At 39.1% G+C, this 27,040-nt stretch overlaps 1 long non-coding RNA gene across 6 annotated transcripts in view; it reads left to right on the forward strand.

Moving 5' to 3' along the window:
- LOC101476487 (uncharacterized) overlaps positions 1–24,033 on the forward strand; it is a 138,732-nt gene extending 114,699 nt beyond the window's left edge. For 4 of the 6 annotated variants that reach the window (XR_013100771.1, XR_013100768.1, XR_013100770.1 and 1 more), the window contains 3 exons: positions 5,911–11,499; positions 20,803–21,961; positions 22,041–24,033. This is a non-coding gene — a long non-coding RNA (uncharacterized LOC101476487). Of the gene's footprint in view, positions 1–3,229; positions 3,594–5,910; positions 11,500–20,802; positions 21,962–22,040 lie in introns of those variants that run through there. The other 2 variants (XR_001167859.4, XR_001167860.4) reach the window with 2 other exon arrangements.
- The last annotated feature ends 3,007 nt before the right edge of the window (positions 24,034–27,040 follow it).

A 27,040-nucleotide genomic window follows, 5' to 3' on the forward strand; every position in this document is an offset into this window, starting at 1 on the left:
GAACCTAGCAAAAGAGAGACAGTTGAGGGGAGGCATGAGAATCAGAGATGTCTGTCTGTCTGCTTGTCTGTCTGACTATCTATATATCTGTATATACTGTATATGCTCTATATATATTTCTCTAAATGTGTGTGTGGTTGTGCCAGTCAAACCTTCACTGGCAGGTCACTGGGTTCTTCTGTTTCTCCACCAGTGAAGGGAGGGAGGATAAGAGACGGGGAGGGAGAGAGGAGAGGAGGCATACAAGCTGCTGACAGGGATTTATGAGCTGATAGTGTCAGACTGCAAGCACAACAACAGTCTCCCTGTCTCTGCCTGTCTGCTCATGGAGGGAGAGAGTGACAGAAAGAATGGAGGGGGTGTTGGAGGAAGAAGTGAGCCAGCAAAATGAGTTGAAAATGAAAGAGCAGAACAAGAGAGGAAGTGAGCCAGGGAATAAGGCAGGATCAGGATTGGGATGTTATTTTATTTGATTCTTTCTTTGTCGTTTACTCTTTTCCTTTTATCACAATGTGGTTTTTTTTCTTCACAACCCTTCATTTACTCGCCTTTCAACATCACCTTTGTATGACTTGAATTGACTGTTGCGTTGGCTGATTTTAATTGTTTAGACCAATGATGTGAGTAAGAAACAGAGCGTTTAAGGCTGCTGTTGGTCTTGCATGGCCAAGAAGAAGATGATGATGATGATGATGACAGTACAAACACTGTACAGAGATGACCAGACATTCATATGCTGGATGGTAACATTTCTTCCATTGTGTTGTTGTGACACATCAGTAGCTCAGATAAAGACGGTGATTATGCGTTTGATAAGCTGAGGCTACTGCAATGAAGTGTGAACAGTTGTTCCATTTTAAGAACTGTGCAGGAATACATGCTAGCACAACTGTTCTTTGTAGTTGTGTGTCTGTGTGTGTATGTGCGTAGAAGAGACAGAGTGGCTGTTTAGATATGTCATGGTGAATCACAGCTAAAGTGTTCACTGCTAGATGACACACAGTAATATATAGTAGTTGGACTGTCTGACTGTCTGGCGTATGAGAGATCCATTCTGGAGTTAATTTTGTCTAATTAATGTTGTAGGATAAATCCATAATAGCTGTCTTTAGTTTGTTTCACAATATATTCCCATGTGGCTACAGTTAAGAAGATAGCACTTAATTCCCCTATTATCAGTATAAAATCTTATCTTATACTACACTTGCATAGTGAATCTTATGGGAGTCAGTACTGTAACTATATATCTAAGCTACTCATCCTTTGCGTTTAGGTATACTTATGGTATATTTCAACTTTTTACATGTGGTACAGACATGCTGAGTGCTGTTGTCTGTTAATCGCATATTCTTAGGCCTAAAAATATGTTGTACTTATAGACAACCCATAAACTTAATTTCCAAAATTGATTTCCAGTTTTGGAAGTTGTATAATTGTGCCTGGAATACCATGCCCTGTTGAATGTTATGACTATGATAATAACAGTGATCCAGATGTGAAGTCTGCCAGACTGGCATGTTGGGGGGAAAAGCAGCCTGACTGTGCACAGCATACATGCCCCCTGGGAATAATACAGACATCTAGTGATTTATATGTCAGTTCTTTTTTTTCTTTTTTTTAATGACATAGTATTAAAGAGTAGTGATTCATGAGGCTCTTTTCATTTCACATCGAAACTCTGACTTGTTTCAGGCTATAGCTTACACTTTCCAGTATGCTTAGTAATGATCCTACAATAACTTTCCCAGAATTTCAAATGCCAGCGTCTTTCTTTTTGAATTCTTGTCTGTAGATAATAGTCACAGCCCCTGTGCGCCAAATATTGATTCAGTGACGACAACGCCAGTTGGGCATAGATACCCTACGGTGCAGATCCTTCATAAGAAAAGCTGGCCCTGTGGTTGGTGCTTTTTTCCAACCAGTAACAGTACAGCGTGGTAAGGAGAGTGACAGTTTGGGATTTTTTTTTATTTTTGGACAGCTAGTGGTAAAAGATAAGGGCAGAAAGCAAGGCAACCTATGAAATTTAGAAAGAGCATGTTGCACTGTTGGGGCCCAAATCTGAGCTGCACTGAATGTTATCACAAAGGTAGTTTGGATCCTTTAACCTCCTAGGACCTGGCGTCCACATATGTGGACATCACATTTTGGGTTATTTAGACCAAAATACTCAATTTTGCTCTACAAGGGCCTGATATCCACTTACGAGGACATTATACTGCTACTGTTCTATCAAATTTTTAAACGAATATCCTCATATGTGGCTCTTATTTTTCTTAAAAACAAAAATAAGGTAAAAAAAAAAAAGATCTGGTAATTCTTTGTATTTACGTTAATCGGGCCCCAATATTCCCAACTATCAAAGAGAAATTAAAAATGCATGCCGTGGAAGAGTTTGGGTCTTAGGAGGTTAAAAATTAACTTGATATTCCACCAGTTTCAAACAAATATCTCATCATAGTAGTATGTACTATAAACGTATGTGCTATGTGCAATACCTGTTACTCAAGGTAACCAAAATATTTCAACGAAAGATAGCAACTGTTGTTTTTACCCATCATATTTCTGCTTTGTTAAAACCCAGCCACATGGGGGCCACAAACATACCTCCTCTTGTCTGAAGAGTCGCAAACATGCAGATCATCGGTAAGAATTGTGATGTGTAGTGAGATTAGGTAACAGGTGAAAGAGAGCTGGGAGAGGTGGAGGTTTTCACCAGTGAGAAGAGGAAGAACAGGAGTACAAGCGCAACATTTCATGTGTCACAGTGAGAGGGAGACAGGTGGAAAGGTGAAGATGCAAGGAGAGAAAGAGATAGTGAAGGTAAGGTTGTTTATACACTAGGGGTTCACCATTCCAGAGAACAAGCAGTGCACAAGAGAGGTGAATAAGAGAGTGGAGGCAGGGTGGGGTGGGTGGAGACGAGTGTTTGCTGTGATTTGTGACAGAAAGACAGCAGCCAGAGTGAAAGGGAAGATTTACAAGATATTAGTGAGACTTGCTATGATGTATGATTTGGAGACCGTGTCACTGAGAAAACAGGAGGCGGCAGCAGAATTGTATTCCTAAGATTTTCAGTGGTGAGAAAGTGGCAACCACTAAAGGGAGAGAAGAAGAAGATATTCGCCTTCTTTTACCCTTTTGAATTAATTGAAACTTTTATCCATAAAGACTAAATGCATAAAATTAAAAATTCTTATATCTGTTTCTTATGTATGTGTTTGCACAGTGCAGATCTACACAGAAGCTTACAGGAAACTGAAGAAGACGGGTGAGGTTAAAGAGGACAGCACGATGGAAAAAACAAGAATGAAAGCAGCCAGTGATAAATATTAACTTTTGTGAAACATTTTGAGCATTTGCATCACTAAAAGTCCTCATATATAGCTGTTTGTCATCGCCTTAAACTGCTAGAATTTGATTTTAAAAATACGGGTATCATGTAGCGGTTCAAGTTAGAAGCTGGGAATATGCAATCACATCTGTAAGAGTTACATTTCGCAGCTCATTGTATCTCTGACTGCAAAATAAAGTTTGATAACAATCTGTTTTTGTGTTATTAATATGTTGTATGGAAATAAAGAAAAAAAACCAATGAAAGCACTTTTTAAATGCTTTTTTGTAAATCTGTTTTTTAAAAAAAAACAATATGTCTGCACAAGGGCCTGTAATTAAAAGGGAAAAGGGCCTCAGTGTGGCATTTCCTGTATGCTATAGGAACATCACTGTGGATTTTATGTGAAACATTCAGAAGTGGTGGATGTCACAACAATCATAGCCACTAACCTGTGCTAGTCTGGTAAAACATGCTAAAAGCCCGTTGATGTCGAGTCCCTTACTGGGATGAAAGTCACTATTGTTTCTGTCTCTGTGCGCACGCCTGTGTTTTTGTGCGTGTGTGCACATGTGTGTTTGTCTGCCCTTACACTGATCTGAAGAGAAAGTAGTTTCAAAGGGAGCGACTCACATGTAATAACATGCACTCGGCAAGTGACAATCCACATGCACACACACACACAGGTGAAAGGTGACAAAATTCCCTCTTTATATCTTTACATTGCAAATTCTTTGTTGAACAGTGTATCTAGGAAAAGTTCCAACACAACAGTGTATTCACATATATACTCTCTATATATGTGCATTTTAACTCTCAAGAAGTAGCTTTTACAATTTAACCACAAGGGAACAAATACTACATTAAGAACATCTATTCATACAATATGTAAAACTCTGGAGAAGTATGTCCAGCACTGCAAAACATCTAAAGACTTCCACTTTCATCGTCACAACATAGATTATCAATCAATATTGCATTGTTTTGAGAAAAAAATCTAAAATAACATAAAGAACTTTAATGATCACTCAGGAGACTTGTGAAAATATGAAGCTTTACTTTTCATATGAGAATACCAGCAGTCTGGGAATGCTCAGAGGTACAGAACCAAGTGCCTCTTCCTCTGCTTTCAGAGAGAAAAGAGAGAAGAGAGGTAATTATTTTTCCTTCCACATCTGCATCTTAAAGCTCTTTAAATAGTTTAGAGTCCAGCAGCTCGTTCAGTATGCTGCGATAATGATGGTGGTGACTTTAGATGAAAAATATCTCACGTCTGTAATTTGATTTGAGTTTGATCGGAGGTGACTTTTAACTCATAGGGTAGGGAAACCTAGGCGTAGGCTTGCTTTTACAATATGCTTATTGACCAGTTCTTTATCCTCATAGAGCCAATATAAAAACAACAAGTTCATATCGCAGTACCAAATATGAAGTCAAAAATCCCTATACTATAAAATGCTGCAGCAGGCTCCTACTCAGCGCAGCGCCATGGCAACTCAACGCACAATTTTATGTCAATCCATCCAGAAGTTCTTTAGAGGTTCTTTAGCTACATCATCCTGTCCCATAACTCCACTGCCATGGCTAAAGAGTAGAAAAAAAGTGTTTTTTATATAAGAATGTCCATTTTCAGCTAGCATAGAGCATGTGAAATACCAGAGCAGGGTTCGCTTAGGGACGAACTTCGAGGCCGGCCTATCTTTCTCCTTCTATCTTTGCATGCGGTTACTAACACCAGCTTCCCTCGTCACATGCGACCCCCCGCCTCACTTGTTCACCCACCATATTTTCCACCTACAGTTTATTGCACTTCCTCTTCTTCTGCTCAAGGCCCCTAGTCTGTCTGCCAGACAGGAAAAACAAAGACTTTGGGACTATCATTACGGTCCAAATGGTATATCACACTGTACCATTGAACGGTACCTCATTGAATATTCAGTAGTGTTACACAGTATCTATTTAAGAAAAACTAAAATAAATTCATTAGATACTTAGGAAGTTATGGACATAATTTAAGTTAGCTTTCATCTGTGTCCTCATTCATGCAAACTGGTATTTGAAACACGAGCTGTGCTTTAAACTTTAATTTAATTTGGTAAAGAGCCGAGAAACACAGCCGACTTATCAGATGAACACACGTACAAGCATGCATGTTTAACTGCACGCAAGGTGTCAGTTGAATTGCTGTCCTTGTTTCACAGTTTCAGGCCAAGAATGAAACTATTTGAGGACAAAACTCACTAATGTTTAAATTACATGCTTGACATCAAATAATTATCAAATAAAATAAGTAGGGCAACAGCTATATTTACCCTATCACATGAATTTATTCCAAAACCGGAATGATTTTATTGAAGTTTTATGTTTTGTTGGTCAATACCTCTCACTACGTAATTGCAATTTATTAATTAATTAAAAAAATGTCACCAGTACATATTTTCAGGCTTAAATAATTGTAAGAGACAATTAAGTGTGTAATAGTATATTATGACTGCAATGTCCAATTAATTGCTGGAATGTATCTTTTTCCACTTGTTAGCTGCCATGACTGTTTTTTTCCCTCTTATGTACCTCAGCCAGGATGTGCACAAGTCTGCCAGCCGTTAACCCCACAGAGGAAGTGTGCAGGAAATGAGATCAGCCTTAAACAGAGGTAACGCCTAAGCCTGAACCACTGACACCAGACCAATAACTGTCACTCATTGCACCTGATGCAGAGATACTAAAAATGTAGCAAATAACAGGAAAGTAACAGAAAGTAACAGTAACAGAACAGAACAGAAACGATCAACACAGCAGAGCCATCAAAGAGAAAAGCAAATCATATGAAAGAAAACTAGAACTGAACTTAAAGAAGGGATGGGCTTGAAAAGACAATGAGATCAGATCAAATTTAGCAGAAGAGAACAGAGAAAAGAAAGATGTGCAGCTTTTAGAATCACACATATTCTGGTAGAAAAGATAACAGTGTTAAAGTTAGGCTGAATCTATGCGTGACCAAGACTACATTGTTGCATTTTGCTTTACAAGGCAACAGAATAGACTAAAACATTACAGCCAAGACCACATTAAAACGAAACAGCCCCGTGATGCTCAGAAGAAAGAAGAAAATTACTTGTATTAACTTTTAGATATAATATATTTGGAAAATATGATGTTTCAATAGCTAAAAATACCAATTCTGTGGGCAAACTCATACAGTAACTGCTGCTACGGCCTGTACGTATTCTTGTTACCATGATGAAAAACACATTTCGAAACTTCACAGAGGAAACCAGGCCTGGCAGTACTGTGTGCGCACATGTGGATGTGAGTATATGTTGTGCATTTCTATACACTGATCTCAGCACGCACATCAGTGCACATCAGAATGAAAAAGAAAACACTGCATTTTTTTTTCATTGAGCGCACAGACAGGAAGAAGGAGCAACCATGTACACTATATCCAAGCACAACAACTTTTTTTTCTCCTTGAGGTGCAATACACAACTGCAGTTAGTAGAAACCTGCTTTGTTATGCTAAGTTTATGTTCTATTTTCATTAAACCCCTACATAAATTTGTCAGTTTTTTTAAAGTGCCCGAATATATACAAACTGAATATGAGGGCAATCCCAAAAGTAAGGTCTCCAAAGCAGTGGCGACGTAGAGAAACTGTTCGTATGGCTGCTGGCCACACTGTTGTGATGGGTGCTTCCTCCAAACAAGCATGCATGGCTTCGCTGGGATGCTCAATCTTGGCTCGGCAGCCCTTGAAAATGGAGCTCCCGTTGAACGCTACCACCAAGTGCAAAGTTCGCGCAGTTATTTGAGAATGCCAAAGGTGTTAAACCAGTTGAAATTCATCGCCACTTGACAGAAGTGTATGGACACTCATGCATAGATGTCAAAAATGTTTGTTCCCTAAGTTGAAAGAGCATTTGTCTGGAAGGCGATTCTGCTCCGACGAAGAGGTCAAAGATGACGTTCAATGCTTACTGAAGGACATGGCAGCAAGCTGGTATGACATGGGCATTCTAAAACTGCCACAGCATCTACAAAAATGCTTCGACCGAAATGGTGATTATGTAGAAAAGAAAATAATTCTTCAGCCTTAAAAATCATGTAGATATTATAGAAAGTAAACAGAGTGATTTTCTAACGAAGACCTTGCTTTTGGGATTCCCTTCGTATATCAGAGACTCTGCAGTTGTCAATCACTTTCTTATTTACTTCATAACTTAGTCGCTTGAACTGCTCACCGATCCATCTGCTTGACCGTGTAGTGGCGCATGTTTGAATATTTGTTGAAGAGCAGCTTTTGTATTAAAGCCACTCTTTTCAAATAAAAGATACCAGATAAGTAATGTATGCATGACCCTTTACTCAAATATAATGAGGTCCATTTTGTACTTAAGGGCCATTAAAAGTACTTAGAGATTAACATTTCTAAATTTTACTGTCTGCAGATGGGACTCTTTGTCAGACAGACACTTGCCTCGATGAAAAAATAGCCAAATGCAGCAGGAGTTATGAATAATAATAGTGTAACAAAAATAATACTAATGTTTCATAGCTGTGAACTGTCACCTGACCGAAAAATATAATTAACATATGGTGATATTCAAGGCTTTGTAACACATTACGTGATTCAATGAGTGACTGATGAAGCGGGTAAATATACGAACAAATAAATGAATAGGTAATGAAATGATTAATTATTTAATTAGTTAAACAAACCAAGCAAGCGTCAGACACTAACAATGCTCAAAAGCATCATTATCATACCTGCATAATCACACCCTTGCACAAAATGTCACACGGTTTTAACACCATTTTAAACCTATTTATGTACTTTTAACCACGCACACCTAAATCCCACTTTGCATACTTTATTGGCATGTTCTTCTCAGAAAACACACAGAACATGTGAACTCTTGGTTCTTAAATGACTATCACTTTGCTCCGCTCTTTATAAATGTCATGTTGTTGTCAAATTAAGATATTTATTTAAGACATACCAGTCTACATCCTACAATTTACCTTTAGAAGCAGCCCTGCTAGTGTGGAATCACTGATAGTTAAAGATTTCTGAAGGGACTAAAACCAAGGTTACAATTAATCAGAGATTCTCTGTTAGATCAAGACTTTATCTCCACTGGAAAATCAACCCCTGCTCCTACACATCAGTCTGATAGAAGAGTAGCTGGAAGACAATCAGGAAGAAACGGCATAGAACAAATTATAGGGCCATGGGTGTGACAGAGCATTGCATTCCAGAGGCAGACTCTCAACTGTATAACTCTGGAAGTGAATCAGTCTAATATTGTGATCCCAGATATCCACTGTCGCAGGTTTGGAACAATTCTTGACATGATGTCTGCTGCCATGTACAAATGCCCTGACATATGTAGGGCCACGAGTGAGCATAAGAAGGGTATCGTGAAGCATGTAGCTTTACGTTTTTTTGAAAACCAGTGGCTTTCAGTAACAGCCTGCCCCACTTCATTACCATCAACATTATCCAGATATATTTTTTGGTGTGTGTCCTGAGGTATAAAACAAGGCTTCCTTTTACCCATTAGGAAACTAAGAACTCGGCTTCCCTCTAATGAAGGGTGAAGAAAAAAAGGTGTACAGGGAAGAGGATAAAGACTGAAGAAGTTAAAATGTAGAACAACGTTACTGTTTGACTGATGTGTGCTTGTGGTGGTCATCAGGGTCATCATGATGAAATGCGGTGGTCAAACAATGAAGCTGTTCCAATTAGCAAAAAGTATTGCTGCATCTATAACAGCTTATTAAGGTTATTATTAAAGCATGCGTTTAAACAGTTTGGCTCACTGATATCGACGTCTCTTTTTCAAGCGAGTGTTTACACATAAACACAAGACATATACAGTTTAGGAGTAGAAGGATGGGCAGACAGAAATAATGTAGCGTCACAGGTTTTTGTAGCTCATTCAATTTCTAGGCACCATATTATTTTAAATACAGTTTTACGAAGTACCGTGTGACTAAGAGACACAGCTAATTTTAAAATGTCTTGCAACCTGACATCGAAAGCACTGTAGTTAAATTTAATCAAAGGGCCGGGGCAACCAGTCAGGTTTTGTAAATAAACACCTTACAAAGGTGCTCTCTCTCACTAGCCAAGTATGACCATGCCACTTTGCCATGTAACCTGGTGGGAAAAGCAACATCACCTTTGATAAACTGCAATTAACTGTGACACGCAGAATCAAATGGCTACAGGGTAGATGGAGATAAGTCTGAATAGTCATATTAAGTGTAATGTAATAAAAGGCAGTTTAAAAATAAATAAAAATCACAAAAAGTGACTGCTGACTAAGAAAAACAAATCATGATCCTTAGGTTAGTGTCCAAATCTTTTTTATCTTTTCCAAAACATTAAAATACTGCTATCTTGGACACTTACAGGATAGTTGGACACTTGTAGGTAGTTAAGTCTTAACTAAATAATATTTGACTCAGATTAACAAGTGAAACAGAACTGTAATATGTTGATAGGATGAAAGCCTTAGCGGCCTCAGTAGCTCCCTGGATCAAGAGACTGTATTCTCAGAATTCTATTAACAAGTTGATCGCTTTGTTTTGTAAGCTGGCCATCTGTAACCCTGCAATACCTGTTAGGGCAGGTGACTTCACCAAGAAAGGAGCAGGAGAGAGAAACTATTCAAGTGAGGTCTTGCTCCACCAGAGGGAGAAAACCACGGGCAATATATATGCTCCTTGTGTATGTAAAAAAAACATATTTGATACTAAAGTCAGGCAGAAGAGATTCCTCCAGTGTGGGGCACACATCTGCACTCTCCTTAAAATTAAAGGTAGCATCCACAAGGTTTTTCACACGTCTCATTTTTACTTAGAGGAAAGACAGTCGCTACATCTACATCCTCCTCGTGTTTTCCCCCCTGTTTCAGTCCTAGAGTGGCAGTATGTGATGGACTGTGGAAGCACTTTTCTCTTCCTAGTGTGACCGTTTCAATCCTTTTAATTTACCCTGAGTACTAAAAAGTGGAAGCCTGAACCATGATTGCTGATTATTCACCTGGACTGTATTCTGTATTCAGTATATTGTTTTCCCAAACAGGGCAAAAACTTATCATGATCATCTTTACATGGCACAAAAATAGCACAAGGATGTCCCTAGTGGCGTGCCATACTTCATCTGCTATTACTCTTGTAAAGACAGGGACCGGCAGCAGAAAGGAAGCGCTCACCTCTTTGTCTGATGCAAACACGACTAGCTTTGTGGAATTAACATATCTCAGCGAGACACATATTCAGTATTGAATATGTTTGTTGGTGACTGCAAGCAATAGGCTACCCCTCAGGGGCATAGAGGCATCAACTACCTGAGGCTTGTAGGGTCCTTTGTTCTGATTTTGCTTATACTCTTATACAGTAATAGGACAGAGATGTCAACTTTACCGATCTGGAATACAGTTATTTCAATTGCTGCTAGCTGGCTTATAATGTCTATACTCCAGCAAGAGTCCCCCTCTGCATGTAAGTTCACGAAATTGCAAGCAGTACAGTTGTACAGGGAATCACATCCATCATAGCCAGAAGTGAAAATCCAGAGCAAGTGAAACAATTCAGGATCTCTGACAGATACATCAACAGTAAAACATACAGCATGACTGCGCAAACATACAGAAATATCAACACTTACATATGCAATACGATACACAGCAGAGGGAGTCTATGACAGAAAAAAGTATTAAATGACAAAGAACATATTCTATGAATCTTTAAAAAGCTATTATCAGTATCTTATTATATGTATACAGCGTATATATTTACATAAAATATGCCTTCTAAATGTCATTTGCACAGCATACTCTACTGTTTCATTTGTTCTAGGAAACAAGGGCAAACTAATTTAGCAAAACAGAGTCGGCTGGCTGATGCAACACAGTGAAATTTTAGGAGCAATCATGCACAATGAACCACTTCTGTCAGACCACCTATCGAGCTGCATGTGTGTGCTTGTGCATGTGTGTGTACAAATCAGTGTCAATATTTTCCTGTACTGTATGTGTGTAGGTGTCTAAGTGTGCACCTGTCACTAATGTACATAAGAAATTCATGTCTTCTCTGTTCTCCACTCCTACAGTGCAGCCTGAAGGCAATTTTCATCACTACCTCATGCAACTGCAGGTATCTATTGTGGCCTGTTCCTAGTATCTTGCTGAAGTTTTGGCTGTAGGTGATATGATCCGAAAATCCCTCCACTTGAGCTGTGCCATGTAATTTAAACTGAAATCCATAATAAGTCTGCTCAGAACAGTGCTACTGTTGTGGCTTATTTGTCACTGTTGTAGGTGAAAACTGCTATTATTTTTGTGTATTTATCCATCCATCCATCCGAGGAAGAGAGAGTCTGCCAAGACTCATGTCCAGACCCATATAAGAGGCATGAAAATAAATAAATAAATAAAGGCTTGGAACTGACTTGACGTCAGATCTAAGCACAGCAGGCCATTTATTTTTTAAAGTTGCATGGTTAGATTTGGAAATGGGTGTATCACAATCTAAACTGCAATCTTTGTAAAGTAGTTTGGTTCCCAAATTTTACCAAACAGCAAGTGAAAGCATCCATCCATCCATCCATCTTCATCCGCTTTGTCCGGGGCCGGGTCGCAGGGGCAGCAGCCTAAGCAAAGAGGCCCAGACCTCCCTCTCCCCAGCCACCTCCTCCAGCTTATCCGGGGGAATACCAAGGCGTTCCCAGGCCAGCCGAGAGATATAATCTCTCCAGCGTGTCCTGGGTCTGCCCCGGGGCCTCCTCCCGGTGGGACATGCCTGGAACACCTCACCCAGGAGGCGCCCAGGGGGCATCCTTGTCAGATGCCCGAACCACCTCAGCTGGCTCCTTTCGATGTGGAGCAGCAGCTGCTCTACTCTGAGCCCCTCCCGGATGGCCGAACTTCTCACCCTATCTCTAAGGGAGAGGCCAGCCACCCTTCGGAGGAAGCTCATTTCTGCCGCTTGTATCCGCGATCTCGTTCTTTCGGTCACTACCCACAGCTCGTGGCCATAGGTGAGGGTAGGGACGTAGATCGACCGGTAAATTGAGAGCTTCGCTTTTACACTCAGCTCCCTCTTCACCACGACGGACCGGTGCAGCGTCCGCATTACTGCAGCTGCAGCCCCAATCCGTCTGTCGATCTCCAGCTCCCTTCTCCCATCACTCGCGAACAAGACCCCGAGATACTTGAACTCCTCCACTTGGGGCAGGAACTCATCCCCGACCCGACCAAGTGAAAGCAAAAGTACACAAATTAAGGATGAAAAAAAAATAGTGCCCGAATGAGAGGAGCCAAAACAGAGTCAACAAAAAATGTATAACACAAATGATTTTTGTGTCTTGATAGACATGACATGGATTCTAACTTGAGCTATGGGTTGCTTTTACAACAGCATCAGATCAATCATAACCCATTTTTAACACTTCTAGGGTACACTTGATCTGTTTCTCAACCTGAAAAGCCTGGCTCAGTTTAATCTAGTTCAGCCTCCCTCTTTCTCTCAGTTTCTCTGCTCCATTCCAGCTCCTCTCTGGGAGTTGATCACCCTTTGGCTACTCTACTTGATTTCTTCCATGACTCTATACTTTTCTAACAGCTTCCTGATTGCCTCGCTCTTGACCTTTATATAAAGATGAAGCTGAACATGAAACTCTGCATGCCCACAGATTAACCCCCTAAGTAACTTGAAATATTGGAGACTTAGCTAATAAACAAATGCATTAGGAACAGGGTACCATACAAATGTTGTGGTCCACTGAATTTTATGACATCTTCAACATAAAAATGTGGATGACATTATATTTAATGTTTCTAATTTGAGCTTGGTTCATTCTGCCTTTTTCCTTTGTCTCCTGTAATGGCTAAAGCTCAGCATTTTTTCATTTAGTATAATGAAATCATTCAACAATGAAATATCACTGAGCTTTTTAACAATACAGCTGCAATACAATCTATGTCTAAATATATGTAGTTAAAAACCATTTAAATAGAATGATGATGCAAATGTTATGTAATGTTATGTTTGCATAACTAGAGTACTTTGATACAATATTATATTTGTCTAACACGTAAAAAACAACCAGACAGTTTTTAATTATTCCACCGTGTCTCTTTGTCCTGTCTTGCTCCCCATCACCCCCAACCAGTCCTATCAAATGACTCCCAATCCCTGAGCCCCAGGAAAGTGAGTTTTGTCTTCCCACTGTCACCAAAGCGCTTGCTCATAGGAGGTCAAACGCTTGTTGGAATATCTCTGTTTTCTCTGGATTCTCTGTTTTCTCTGTAGTATTGTATGATCTTTACCTTACAATATAAAATGCCCCGAGGCAGCTGCTGTGATTTGGTGCTATATCAATAAAATTTAATGTAACTGCTTTATTTATAAAATGATTTGCTATCTACAAAGTAAAATGTCAACTATTTAGTCTGTGGTATACTGATGGTAAGAAAAATAACTTTAGCAGCAGATTTGTGGCTGTGTATTGCACACTAAAACTTAATAAATTAAGATGGCTAGCCAATATAACAAATGACAAGTCCAAATATGATAACATCTTTCCCTAAAAATCTAACATGGCAGTGGAAAAAAATGCTGTTTTGAGACTTCAAAACGCAGAATTGAAAACCAACAGGTGCTGCAGCACTGCAGACATTTCTATGTATACACTGTTTCTATAGGAGAAACAAGATCTTTACTGCATCTTTGATGAGTTGCCTACTGAGATCTGGCCTCCTTCTTGGCAGCCAACTAAGCTTGCCCCTGCTTATACATTTGCTGCTAAGCTGCTACAAGTAAATGTTACAAATCTATGAGTGAGAAGAAAGTTATGACAGGATGGCAATACGAAGGAGGAAGGGAGAATGATGTATTTGTTACAAGTGGTAACAATGATATTAACAAAATAAAAATGTTCTTCTGTTTGACTGATTAAATATGGCTCTTTTTCACATCATGCTTTCTGCAAATCAATCACTAGATCAGATTTGTGTCAGATTGTGTATAGTTCATTTTTATTATGTATTTATGAATCAAACCATACCTACAGTACTCTACAATCAGGCTCAGCCTTGCGTAACCAGGTCACTAATTCTTGTCATTGATGAATGTCAGATTATCAATAATATATTTCATCTGGAAGAAAAGCTGTTTGCTTTGAGAGCTCATTCTTCAGTGTATTTTCTATGATTCCCTGTATTCTAAGTATTTAGACAATGAAACACTGATAACTTAATTACCTTGGATGTGAAATGACAGCAGTTATTTAATTGTTCACTTTATATGGCTAAATGCGGCCTTTAATTAAAGCTGCCAGTCATTTGCCTCATAATTAGTGTGTCATGCCATATTTAGTAAAGCAATAACAACAGGGTGCCAAAACATTAGAATGTCACATCTGTATGGACCTCAGCCAATTACTTTGCATTGACTTACATCACTGACAATGAGCTGAAATTGTCTCCGTTTAACAGGTGGACATTCTCTGAAGTCAATTAGCGCATTTTTTTTTTTTGCTCTCTTCCTCTTTAAACAATCAGTACCATCACCAACAGTTGATTACAGCAGAAACTGTGGGAAGAAGCACTCAAATGCCTTTGGTTAATCTTTGGTTGTGAGAGAAAAGCAAATCTGTTTCAAGTAGTGTAACAATGTACTGATACAAAATGTTAGCATGTTTGGCTAGAAACGTATATACAATATGATTATGTGAGTTGCTAATGATGAACTAGTTTTATATTAGTCCCATCATTCCATTTTGCCTATTACCATTTACCAATCACACTTCTCTATGTGAACTGCTCCACAGGCCTTAAAAACGGTAACATACTGACAGAAATGCTATGCTAATATGCTAATTGATTAGTTTAAGCAGGGTATTTCTATTTACAATGACACGCGCAGCTGTGTTTAAGGCTAAACATTCCATTCCATCAAAAGTTCAAAGTTCAAGAGTTCTGGTTCAACTGAATGCCCCTTCAAGTCAGATTTCTGATTCAGAAACTCAAAGAAGCACCACCAGTCCAGAATTCACAATCCAAGATGGCGGCAGGGAACATAAATAGTAAAACTGCAAAACCCATAGTCTGTACTGCCCCTATTGTATATTTATAACTTGCTAAATAGGCCACACACAGAGCACTGACCAGCCTCTATCCCTGAATGAGCAGCCGTGGTATTTTCGAGCACAAAAAGGTGGTTGATTCAATCCTTTATTTCCAGAGATCCAGATTGAAATGGAGGGCAAGTGAAGTGGACGTGGCTAACGTATGTAGCTAGAGTGGATGAGTGATGTCAGATAGTCAGCGAAGCCAGCTGCAGGTCAGTTGTTCCAGAAACGACAAAACTGGACACTCAAGGAAACAGCAAAATACAATAAGGGAAATAACAACAATACACATAACAGCCGAGTTACAACCATAGGAATTGCTGATGGGCTTGGGATGAGTGGAAGGATGAGCTGGTCTTAAATTCCTGCCTGCTGATTGCTGCTGGATCACAGGTGGATGATGAAGGTGTGGAAGCAAGCCTCCGTCCCCATAAGCAGTTACCGAAGAACCAGAGCTAGCATGGACAATCTTCTAAAACCAGTCTTCTAGTCTTTAGTCACTGGTTGTAAAGCGCAAACAGACAAACAGTTCAGGAATTGTTAAAAAAAACTGTGTGCTACACTCAGAGAAATATTTATGTTCCAAAATACTGATTTTAAGTAATTAAGTCATTTTAAATAACACTGATTTTACATATTTCAGTTGCATTTTACTCAAGATTATTGCTTTATCTTTATGGAGTGTGTTCCATTGTTTCAGTAACATAAGCATTTAATATTGACCCCCTTATCTCAAATATGAACTGATATGTAGAAACATTTTTATTTATTTACTCCTCGAAGTACCTGCCTACCTCAACAAAATCTCACCTCTGGAACATAGCTCTTGTAGAAGTCAGTAAAAATAATCCATTGAATGTGCTAGCTGAACCTCACAAGACCTAGTTCATCGACAGCAAACAGTTACACCAGCGAGAAGTTCCTCCTAATTTGAGTTAACGGCCAGATTGGAGTTGGAAAAAAATTACACTCGAAAACAGCTGCTGATGTTATAAAATTCTGGGCTGCAGTTCAGCATTTGATCATTACAATCCATTAGCCTAAATCGAGAACAAATAAAAGAATAGGTCAGGTTTTCTGTAGCCCTATAAAGTTTATAGTCTTCTATAAACCAACAATATTGTATTTCACATAATACAGATGCCAAGCAACAGGTGATAGCACAATAATACTTTGCATTTACCAACAAATAAACAAACCCAGTGAACTGTGTGTCAAGCTGATGGAATACTCTGATATTTATATATTTATTTATTCATTGGATGAAAACCGGGTTGAGATAAGTATTTTTACTAATTTCTCAAAGTTTTATAATGAATAGCACATAATTAGCTGTGGAGTGACTGGTGAACCATACAATGCAGTCATCACCATCAGTTTCACCATCACAGAAAAGAAACTGGTTTTAATCATCGTATCACTGCATAACTTTGTTGTTTCGTTATACAGTCTGTGTGATTCTGACTTAGGAAAAGCACAAAACATGGAGCAAAACTCACTGCAGAGACCTGATTAAAATTCAAGGCAAGTGCAAAATAAATAAATGAAAACACCATCACTGTTGTCCATCTAGTATTTCAGATGCCCAGTCCTGTCACCTGCAGCATTACAGCTTAAGGAAACACACACACTTCCTGTTTATCTGTGAGAACAAAAGAGAACATCTGGGAAAAGACCTGGGACAAACCCAACCAAACATGCTTGCATGTTTCTATAAACATACACAGGGTGGCAGGAAATACCCCCCCCCCCCCCCCCCCCCAAAAAAAAAAGAAAATACTGTAATCGTTGCTCTCTCAGATGCTGTCTCTCTGTCTTTCTCTTGCCGCCTCTCATAATAAAAGCTGGTTTGACAGGCCAGTGTAGAGTACTGCATTTGTGGCACAGGAGGGAGTATTCTATTGCTGCTGAACACCAAATTGTATTATTGAAGTGCTTTTCTTATTCCTCCTTCGCTATCTGTCCTTATATTAAAAATGTTTCCAGTCTTCAATAAAAGCTTAATGCGGTCTTATACACGCAACATTTGCAAGTGAATTGCAATGCACCATATTGCCTCCGATGGTAATCAGAAAAACATTGTGCTGTGCGAGAAAGAATAGCCAGGCCAATATCGAGCGTGATTGTGCTGAATGTTATCTGATGGAGATGTTGGAAATAAAGGCAAACTGTATGTAAACTGAATGCCACACTGGTTGGCCATATGGCCGGCAATAAGATGCAGGCAAGTGAAACAGCAGGAGGAAATTATAGTTAAATTATATCCACAGCCCTGTTTGCATGCAAAGTCGTAAGTAAATAAGACAAGCATATGGCACAGAATAAGTTAAGAATATGTTATATGTGAAATATGCTTAAATTGTGAAGGAATGTGTGTGGTGTCTTTGTGCAGTCAGGTAATCATATATTACTTCTCCTTCTCTCTGTCTCATTTTCATCCCAATCAAGTTTGTCTTTTATGATTCATGCTTATCTCTGTGCTATCTCAGCTTGTTATTGTGTACCTGTGTTTTTGGTATCTTGTACTCTCTTGATATTTTACTCTTGATCTGTGTGATTTCTTTTCCTTCCTTTGCAGGATCTATCTTTTTCATCTAGTGTTGTTCTCATGCCTCTTGCCCACTCCCCAGCCCTCTTTCCCCACAGACAGTATATTTGGATATCATTCGGCAGAAAAGGTGTCTTACAGGGAGGCAAGAAGCCGTTTGAACATCAATTTCAGCAAAATCAAAATAGTGCGCAAAAATTCCTCACTCTTCACCCATTTCTGAGCTCTTTTTTTCCTCTCTCTCTCTTTCTCTTTAATTTTTTATTTTGCTCCTCCCTGACATCTCAGATAGTGACAGTGTGGTGACAGGCTGGCTGATTAAAATAACAGCAAACATAGAAAAACGTGGAAAATAGAAGGGGCAGGGGTCAGAGAAGAAGACAGCAGCTAAAAAAAACACAGATAGAATAAAAGAGACAGAAATTAGAGGATAGAGAAAATGACTGCACTAGAATGCGGTCCAAAAGAGTTGAGAAAGCAATAATAGCTGGAGGAAAGTAGACAGGAAACCAAAAGATGTTGGACAAACTGATGTGCACATTTACACACTCAGCAGGATATTGGTGATAAATATACTGACAGTAGCTTCTTAACAACTTCAGGTGTGTGCTGCCATGCTGTCTGACATTTACACCTGGGACCTGAATTCAGAAACAGTGAAGGATGAATAATATTTTTATGCTGTTAACTCACAGTAATGGGAGACTGAATCTGACAGCGATCTGTGTATCACTGCTCTTTTAGTTAAACTAAGCAGCAGCAAATATATTTCCTATAACAAGAAGTAATAAATGAAAAAAAGAGATTTATAAGAGACAAAAAATAAGGCCTTCAAGAAAGCTGGCAAGTGTAACAGTCTTATTCCCTTTTTCCTATCTCATTCAATGCCTTCCCTCTGATTTGTAGTGACCCAGTAAACTTCGCAGTGAACCAGAATCGCTACAGCTGATTGGCTGCATAAGTGCTAGAGAGTCATGTGATCAAACACATAAATGCACGCTTCTTTGGGGCCGCACCTTCTGAGCTGTAGTTGGCAGTTTTCTGCAAAGAACTCCCCTGTAATTTTTCTTGTGTTCATGTGAACATTGCTGAGCTCCTCTTTAGCCTGTCACGCTAAACTTACCTCCTCTCCTTTCCTCTAGGCTCCTCTCCCCCTCCAATCCTCTTTAGTCATATGCTTCACAGTTTCTGTATTATGAAGTTCAGTCTGTCAGTGGGTGCAATATCTCTTGGGGAAAAACAAAGAAAATGGAAAAATAACCAAAAAAAAAGAGATGTGTATATATTCAACCCAGTTTGCTTTTCTTAACACATGCCAAAGAATTTGTAACAGCTTTCAAGCTTCAACACAAAAGCTCGTCCCCTCTACCTTTTCCAACAACCACAATGTGCTTGTCTGTGAGATGGTGCTCTCATCTCAGGTTAAGAAAAAGGTTAATGCTTTAGGGTGGTGGGGTGGGGTGGGGTTGTGTAGTAGACTAGACTTTTTCTTGGCCGGACATGGTGGCTTCCTGAGAATTCTTTGGATGAAGGTAAGTTTACTCATCATTTTTTGTAATAACCCTAATAGCTGCATTTTTAACAAGCCAAGCTTTTCATTTAAAAAAACTATAATGCTCTGAGTTGGACACTCCCATTAACAGTTCAATGTATTTAGGTTAAAAACTCTTCTTTCTATAGAGTATAGACCCTTTTTTTAAAAAACAAGAAGTGTCAACCCCACCCCACCACCCTAAAGCATTAAACTTTTTCTGTATGGATTTCAAAAAGATTTATAAACCTCATCATTCATTTTAAAAGTTGCACTTTGGTGGACTTGGTGGTGCATTTAAATGGTGGTAGCTTTTTATGTACTGTACAGAAGAGTATAAGTGCAGTTTTATTTCTCCTTAACAAAGCTAACATTTTCTTAAAGAAAGGACAGGGAAAGCTTTTATTCCACTGCAGGAAGTTGCCATAAAGTTTTACACCAAATCTCTGCTCTGTTTGCCTTTCTGATTCCTCCAAAGGACTGATGAGATGACCTCATAATTTTGTGATAGCTTAAATACACAGCACATGAAACCATGTTAACAATGGAGGGAATGTTGATTGCATACTGTAGCCACAGTGTGTTGCCGTTTGTCGTGCCAGCCTATAATGACAAGTTTTAGGTAGTTGATGCGATGTTTGAGAGAAAAAGAACTCTACCTTGAAAGTGTAATTTCAGATGTACCACGAAAGCAGCATTCCAATGAGCAGCTTGATGCTGCAGTGACGCAGAGTGACTTGCTCTGTCATGGGAAGCAGATCTTTATTTACAGCTCACTTACATTACAGTTACGCAACAGCCAGACACACAGCTCAAGTTTCCCACAAGGCAGCAGTCTTCACTTTGCTTCTCTTCTCTTCAGACTTTTCTGCATTGGTTTCCAGTTTCCTCCCTTCCCTCTCATCCTCTTGCTGTTTCCCATACTGTTATGTTTCCATATGCTACAGACATTGGTAGTTTATGGACTGAGGTCTCCTACCCTATCCTACTTGGCTGAAATTCTGCTGTGTAACATAGTAATGTAGTCTGTTGCAATCTTTTGCCATCATTTTTCCAGTACATCATCCCCTTCCTAGCCATTCTTAAACAGGCAGCTCTTAAACAAAAACTGCTTTATAAGTAACTTTTGACCATGTAACAATACTTAGTTCGTAATACTATTGGCTTTTTTTGAACTGTAATAGCCATGGTTAGAGGACATTTTTATATGTTTGTTCAGATGCTATCTTTATTTTCCTGTATTTTCAGCAGCTACTCTGTGGTGCAGCGTAACTGATCTGAATCTAGTAAATGAGGCTTGCAACTCCAGCTGCTGACGAGGGCAGACACGTACAAAGGTCTGATGTTGGAGCCTCGGGAGAACAAGGACTGGACATTGTTGCCATATCGTTAAAGTGCACATCTGTGGTTATTCGAAATAATAAATAATTGGAAATCATTAGATATTATCCCAGTACCTGTGGGGTTGGCACGTTGCATGCACTTATTTTTTCCACTTGGAGTTTTCCAGTTTGGAGGTGATGACAGATTTAATTTGTACTGTATTAGGGTTGACCAAATTTTCTTCAAGGCATTTGCAGAAATACATGAAATGCATATGTAATATTCCACCGCTGTCTCTTCCAGGTAGCCTACAATGTTGATTGTCTTCAATTATAAATAAGCTCTCAACTGAGCTAATGTCAGTTCATGGGCAAGTCGTCTTTAACAATGTACAGCCTCTACTTGGCTGTCTCCTCCAGCGCTGCTTGACTCTTGGCCACGTTTGATTTAATCACTATGTGGGCCAGACTCTAGACGATGAATGATAACGTTATGATGTTAACATTTCCCCTCTACTAACCTTTGCAAGAGAACAGCCCACCACTCTACACAGTTATCAGAATGCATACTTTTTGATTTAATATCAAAACTGAGGCTATACCAGGCTTAACATATCAATAATATATAACAGGTGAAAACTGTGAGCTGTTCTCACTGTAGACTGTAAAAAGTAATAATTGCAGTGGCAGTAAATAGACCACACTCGATTTCTTTAAGCTGACCTGTGAAAAGAAAAGGCAAATTTGGTCCATAAAGCGAAAAATATACACTGAAAGTAGAAGATTTGAATTAGAGGACACAGACTTTGATGCAAGGAAGGTCTTCCTGAATATGATTACTGTGAATATTTAGTTCATATGTGTCATGGTCCCCGTGCCTGCTCGGCTGGCCCTGTGTGGCTACATGTTATGTTTTGTCTTTTCTCTCTCTCCTCTCTCTCTGCTCGCTGCCTGGGCGGAGCTCATTGTGAGCTCCCGGCCTCCACCACCTGTAGGCAATCACCTGTGGCTCCTCACCTTGTTTGCTCCCGCTACTTAAGGCAGTGACTGAGAGCACCTCGCCGCTGGACTATTGAATAACGCTCGTCAGTGCTACTTTAGCCTCAGCCAGTTTTGAGCTCTGTCCGTGAAAGTTCCGTGCTAACCCTTGTTCTCTGTATGCAGATTTCTCGTGTTTGGTTTGGAGACTCTGGACGCTTTTCCCGACCCCGCTCTGCACCCCTGGGAACCCTGGCCCCCTTCTCCTTCACCTGTATATAGTGCACCTGGAGTGTGTAAATAAACCTGTTTTTCTGAGATTTCAGTCTGCGCCGAGTCCTCCCTGCTCCTCCGTGACAATATGATGAAGTGCGCTTCCACACTGCTTACGTCTTTGTGCGAGTTTGTGATATGAGAAATGACTGGTGGTGTTAATTACATTTTAACACAGCAGGGTTTAATTATACAAGTGCTGTCTGGGTAATAGCCACACATGCTTATATCTGAAAATTTAAATCACAAGAAATAGTTCGGCTGACCTGATCTGAACTCAGCTTGTTAAGGTAAAGAAAATAAACCTACTTTAAACAAACACAATAAAAGAAATAAATAAAGTGTAATAAAATAAATTTAAGTTACATCATGCAAAAATAATGAAATCATAAAAATCTAAAACCAAATTTTCGTTTAGCCAAAAATGAATTGACTGAGCACACACATACTCACACATGCACACACCAAGGCTGCCTTTTCCAAACTCAAACCACATGAAAGCATTCAAACCCAGCACAGCTGGGTGTGTGTCTGTTTTTTATCACCCAGCTTAATTTTGCCATATGATGTCTTGTCTTGCCCAGAGTCTTAAATTTCAACGTCCCGCCTTTTATTATATTGGCATTAATTATAAAAATGATAGGGATCTGATGCCTTGTGTGTATGTGTATATGCATGTGGGTTTAGATATAGACCTCCTTAATCTTGCTTAGTAAGAAGGGTGAAATGCTAATTATACAGTAACTCTGTCATCTTTTGGGGATTAACGCCATATATCAGCCTACTCACTGTATGGAAGCCTCTGGCAGGCATTTAAAATTGTCAAAACTTGGGGATCTATGCATAAAATCTTATGTAACCAGTACACTATGCTGTACATTATTGCTTGGAAGCATTACAATACTGTGAAAAAGTCTTAAGCCAGCCCTCAATGCTTTATATTTAGCTTCAAAGTGAGGCTTTCTTTGAATTTTTAAAAAGTGGTCTTGAGTAATACTTTTCTGAAGGTCTTAAAATGTTTTTCATTGGACATTATCGAGTCCAGTGCTTGTACCTGCCCATTTTAAGGGGAATGTTCGTTGAGCCACTTAACACTGAATCGTTCAAGCATAAAAACACAAGTGTCCCAGTTTAGTCAAAAAACATTATGCTAGAGTTCAAAAACAGCACTCTCTTTTCTCTATTACCACTACCTAATTCCACTTTCTCTTAATGTAATTTCATGACCACAGTGCCAAAATGGGTCTTACACTGAAATGTGATCACCGAAAACACAAATGCATCAAAAATATAACGTTTGTTTGTTATCTGCTTTGGTTGGTATTTTACTTTGTGATGTGTATTTTGAGAAAAGCAGAGAAGAGACAGCATTCGGTGATTGGTTTTCATCTGACACATTCCAACACAGTCTTTTATCAGCTGTTATATTTTAATCTTCGAAGCTTATCATCATATTCATTATCACATTCTTGATTGTGATCACTTGGTTTTTTTTCACCACATTATTGACTAAAGACAAAATTTAGTTGTCTGGAATATGGCATGTTGATTAGTTTCTGTACATTATTACCTTTTTAATCATATTGTTCCATGTAAGTTGACTTAATATCTCTGAGAGCTGATGACATGAGCACAGCTCTCACCCGCTGTCCTCTTTTCCACTTGCTTTTGTCTTTGCTCTTTGCCTTTCTACATCTCCTACCTCTCTTTATCCTTATTGCTTTCACAAATAGTTCAGAACTACAAAGGATAGGCCACAGTCCTACACACACACACACACACACACACACACACACACACACACACACGCACACGCACACACACACAGGGACCCCTCTGCTGTGTTGCTGTTTCCAGAAACTGGAGGGGGTTCTGGGAGCAAAAAAAATGAGCTCATCAGTTCAGCCTGGAGGTGGTGCTGGCAACACACACACACACACACACACACACACACACACACACACACACACACACACACACACATAATTTTTCTTTTTCTCTCTTTCTATCCCATACACAGACACAGAGGCAATTACCACAATCCATGCTCGGGAGGATATTCCATCTCTCTCCAGCCGACTTGACCGTGACTCACTGTAAAGACTCAGGGCTGCTGAAGTGGTTGCCCCAACTCCTCACCCTCTTCTTTTTGTTGTTCCAAAGAAATGCATGTGGTTTTAAAAGAGAAGAGTGCATGTGTCAGAATATGTGTTCATGCTCGTCGACGGGGATGTTTGTTAAGTGTGCATCAGTGCACGTTCTCAGATCTAATCCTGTGCAGCAAGCGTATGGAGATTTTCAGTCAGTTGCATCTGTGCATGTGGTAATTTAAGTTTCTGGGTAGCGGGGATTTTGTGCACACGGATGTCCTAATGCATTCATATAGCTATGAAAGCGAAGGTGACGATGAGGAGGAGCAAAAGACTGATGATGGAATGTTGTCAAGTGCTGTCTGCAGGAAGTCTAGGCTTGTTTATTTGAAGGGAGGATTATCATTTGAATGAACTGCATGAACCCAGACTTAAAGCATGGTGGCTCTAGAAATGGAGGTCATGAACTAGTAGGTTGAATAATTGCATTGAGTTTTCACTGCTCATAGCAAACAAGTGGGTGGTCTAAATCCACATGACTGCAAGTTTAAAAAAATTCTCATTAATGTGAAGTTATTGAATACATTTTATGAGATAAAAGGCAAACAATAATGGTAACTGAAATACAGTAAATTTATGGAAACTAAATGTGCTAAATTTGACAAAGTACAGTTTATTAATGTCATAAGTAAATTAATGCTCTTAATTAAAAACTCACAAGCTCATATGTTTAGCTTTGCCACTAAGACACTCTGTCCTTCAAACAGTACCTGCCTCAAAAGACAATTTCTTTGTCCTAAATGATCAATTCAGCATTAATAAACACATAGTGGTTTGTTGCCACTCATTAATCATCCTCAGCTTGGGCTCTTTGGCTTGATGCAATTAACTGGTTTCATTGAGATTTCTAAGTTGGAGTGAAATACAAAGACAGAGGATGCCTTCTGGATTATTGATTCAGTTTACTTGCGTGTCCTTTCAGTTGTCTCCACTAATCTCACATTTTTGCTTCCACGTGTTACTTGCTACTTCTCTTCTCTTCTCTTCTCTTCTCTTCTCTTCTCTTCTCTTCTCTTCTCTTCTCTTCTCTTCTCTTCTCTTCTCTTCTCTTCTCTTCTCTTCTCTTCTCTTCTCTTCTCTTCTCTTCTCCTGGACTCCTCCTTTCAGCTCTGTCTTTTCTCTTGTTCTGTCCTTCACTTGTTTTTTTGGCGTAATGATGCCTCACAGCTCTAAGTTATTAGATCCAATATAATTTTCAAAGCAATAAAATCTGTGGATTTTATTCTTTGTCTTTATTTTTTTTTTTCCATTACCCTCGGAATGTATTATAACAAGCTTACTTTTGATCCTTACAGGCTCAGGTTTAATTACATTCAAAGAGACATCACTATCAGCCATAGAGCAGAATAAGCAAAGAAGGCTTTTTTGATTAAGACCATAGTTTCTGTTTTGGGTTCTATTTTTTTATGAGTTAATATCTGGATTCTTTGTGATATCAGCCATGACTGGAAGTTTGAAACTTATTTTTCAATAACCTCATATTCATATGGAAAGTTAGGCTCTCCAAATCCAGGATGGTGAATATTTAGCAAGCAAAATGTCACACAGGAATATGGTATTAACCTTTTGATATTGAATCATTTACTATGCAAGTTATTAAAATAAACTTTTTTCCTTTTCAACCGGAGTCTGGATGTGTGTAAATGCATGTGTTTCAGTGTGCAGTCGGTTGAGAACGGGTTGGAAAGGTCAGTATGCTGCATTATCAATTACATCTTTTTCGCAACACTTTCAAACAGATAGAGAAAGAAATTAGACCGGTTCCACTTCACTTTGCCTCATAACACTTAATAAATTGAAGAACCAGTCCTAACCTAATATTTAATGAATTCAGTATGAAGTCTGAACAACAAGTCTTCACAATTAAATGCTATGTTGTTGTTGCAGGAGGCTCATGGGTTGATCTTTTTCATACATTTTCATCAAGATACAATTACTTTCACAAGGTTCACAGCACTTTTTTAAAATATTTTTAACGTACCTCTTATCTTTTATTAAGACATTGTTTGCATGTCAGAAGAAACGGAATGCTGTCATCAGCTGTAAATAAGAGCAATAACAAATCACAACCCAACACTGATTATGTGAATAACGTAATGTTATCAGCCCTGATTTCAATACATTATTATTTTGGCAAAACAGTTTTCTTGCCTTTCTCATTTTGTGGGAGTTTATTTTGAATTCTTCCTTAGTGGAATTTTAGCCACTTGGGGGCAACAAAGCAAGTCATAATACTACACATCACTGATATTAAAAATAGGTGGCTATTTACATATCCAGCAGACACAACACCGGCAACGTCAATTTTTGGGGGGAGTGTATTTGTCTCAACCTGATGACTAAGTCCTATATTTGCTTAGTTTTGTTTTTGTCTACGAGCAGTCGCTGATGACTCAGTTCCCGTCAGTCATTACTGACATGCTATTTACCTCCTTGAGGGGATAGGATAGCTGCTGCTTTTAAGCTGGATAGCTTTCTCTGGCTGCTGGGGAAAAAAGATGCTTAAAAATCCATTAAGGAAAGAATCATAACTTCCTGTTTCTGGTTTAGTATGGGCGCTTTCACATCATGCTGGCATTTCCTCCTCATTCACTATAATACCCCAAAACACAAGACTTTAACCAGTTAAAAGTTGTTATACTGATCTCTTCCTTTTAATGGATGAGCTTGAGCAGGGTTGTTTTGTAGATTTTTCCAAACTGTAACTGTGTGTGTAATCATTTAGTGAAGTGCAGAACACTGTTGCTTCATGCTCTGTTATGC

Source organism: Maylandia zebra, linkage group LG11, assembly GCF_041146795.1.
Source record: "Maylandia zebra isolate NMK-2024a linkage group LG11, Mzebra_GT3a, whole genome shotgun sequence".
Lineage (NCBI taxonomy): Eukaryota > Metazoa > Chordata > Actinopteri > Cichliformes > Cichlidae > Maylandia > Maylandia zebra.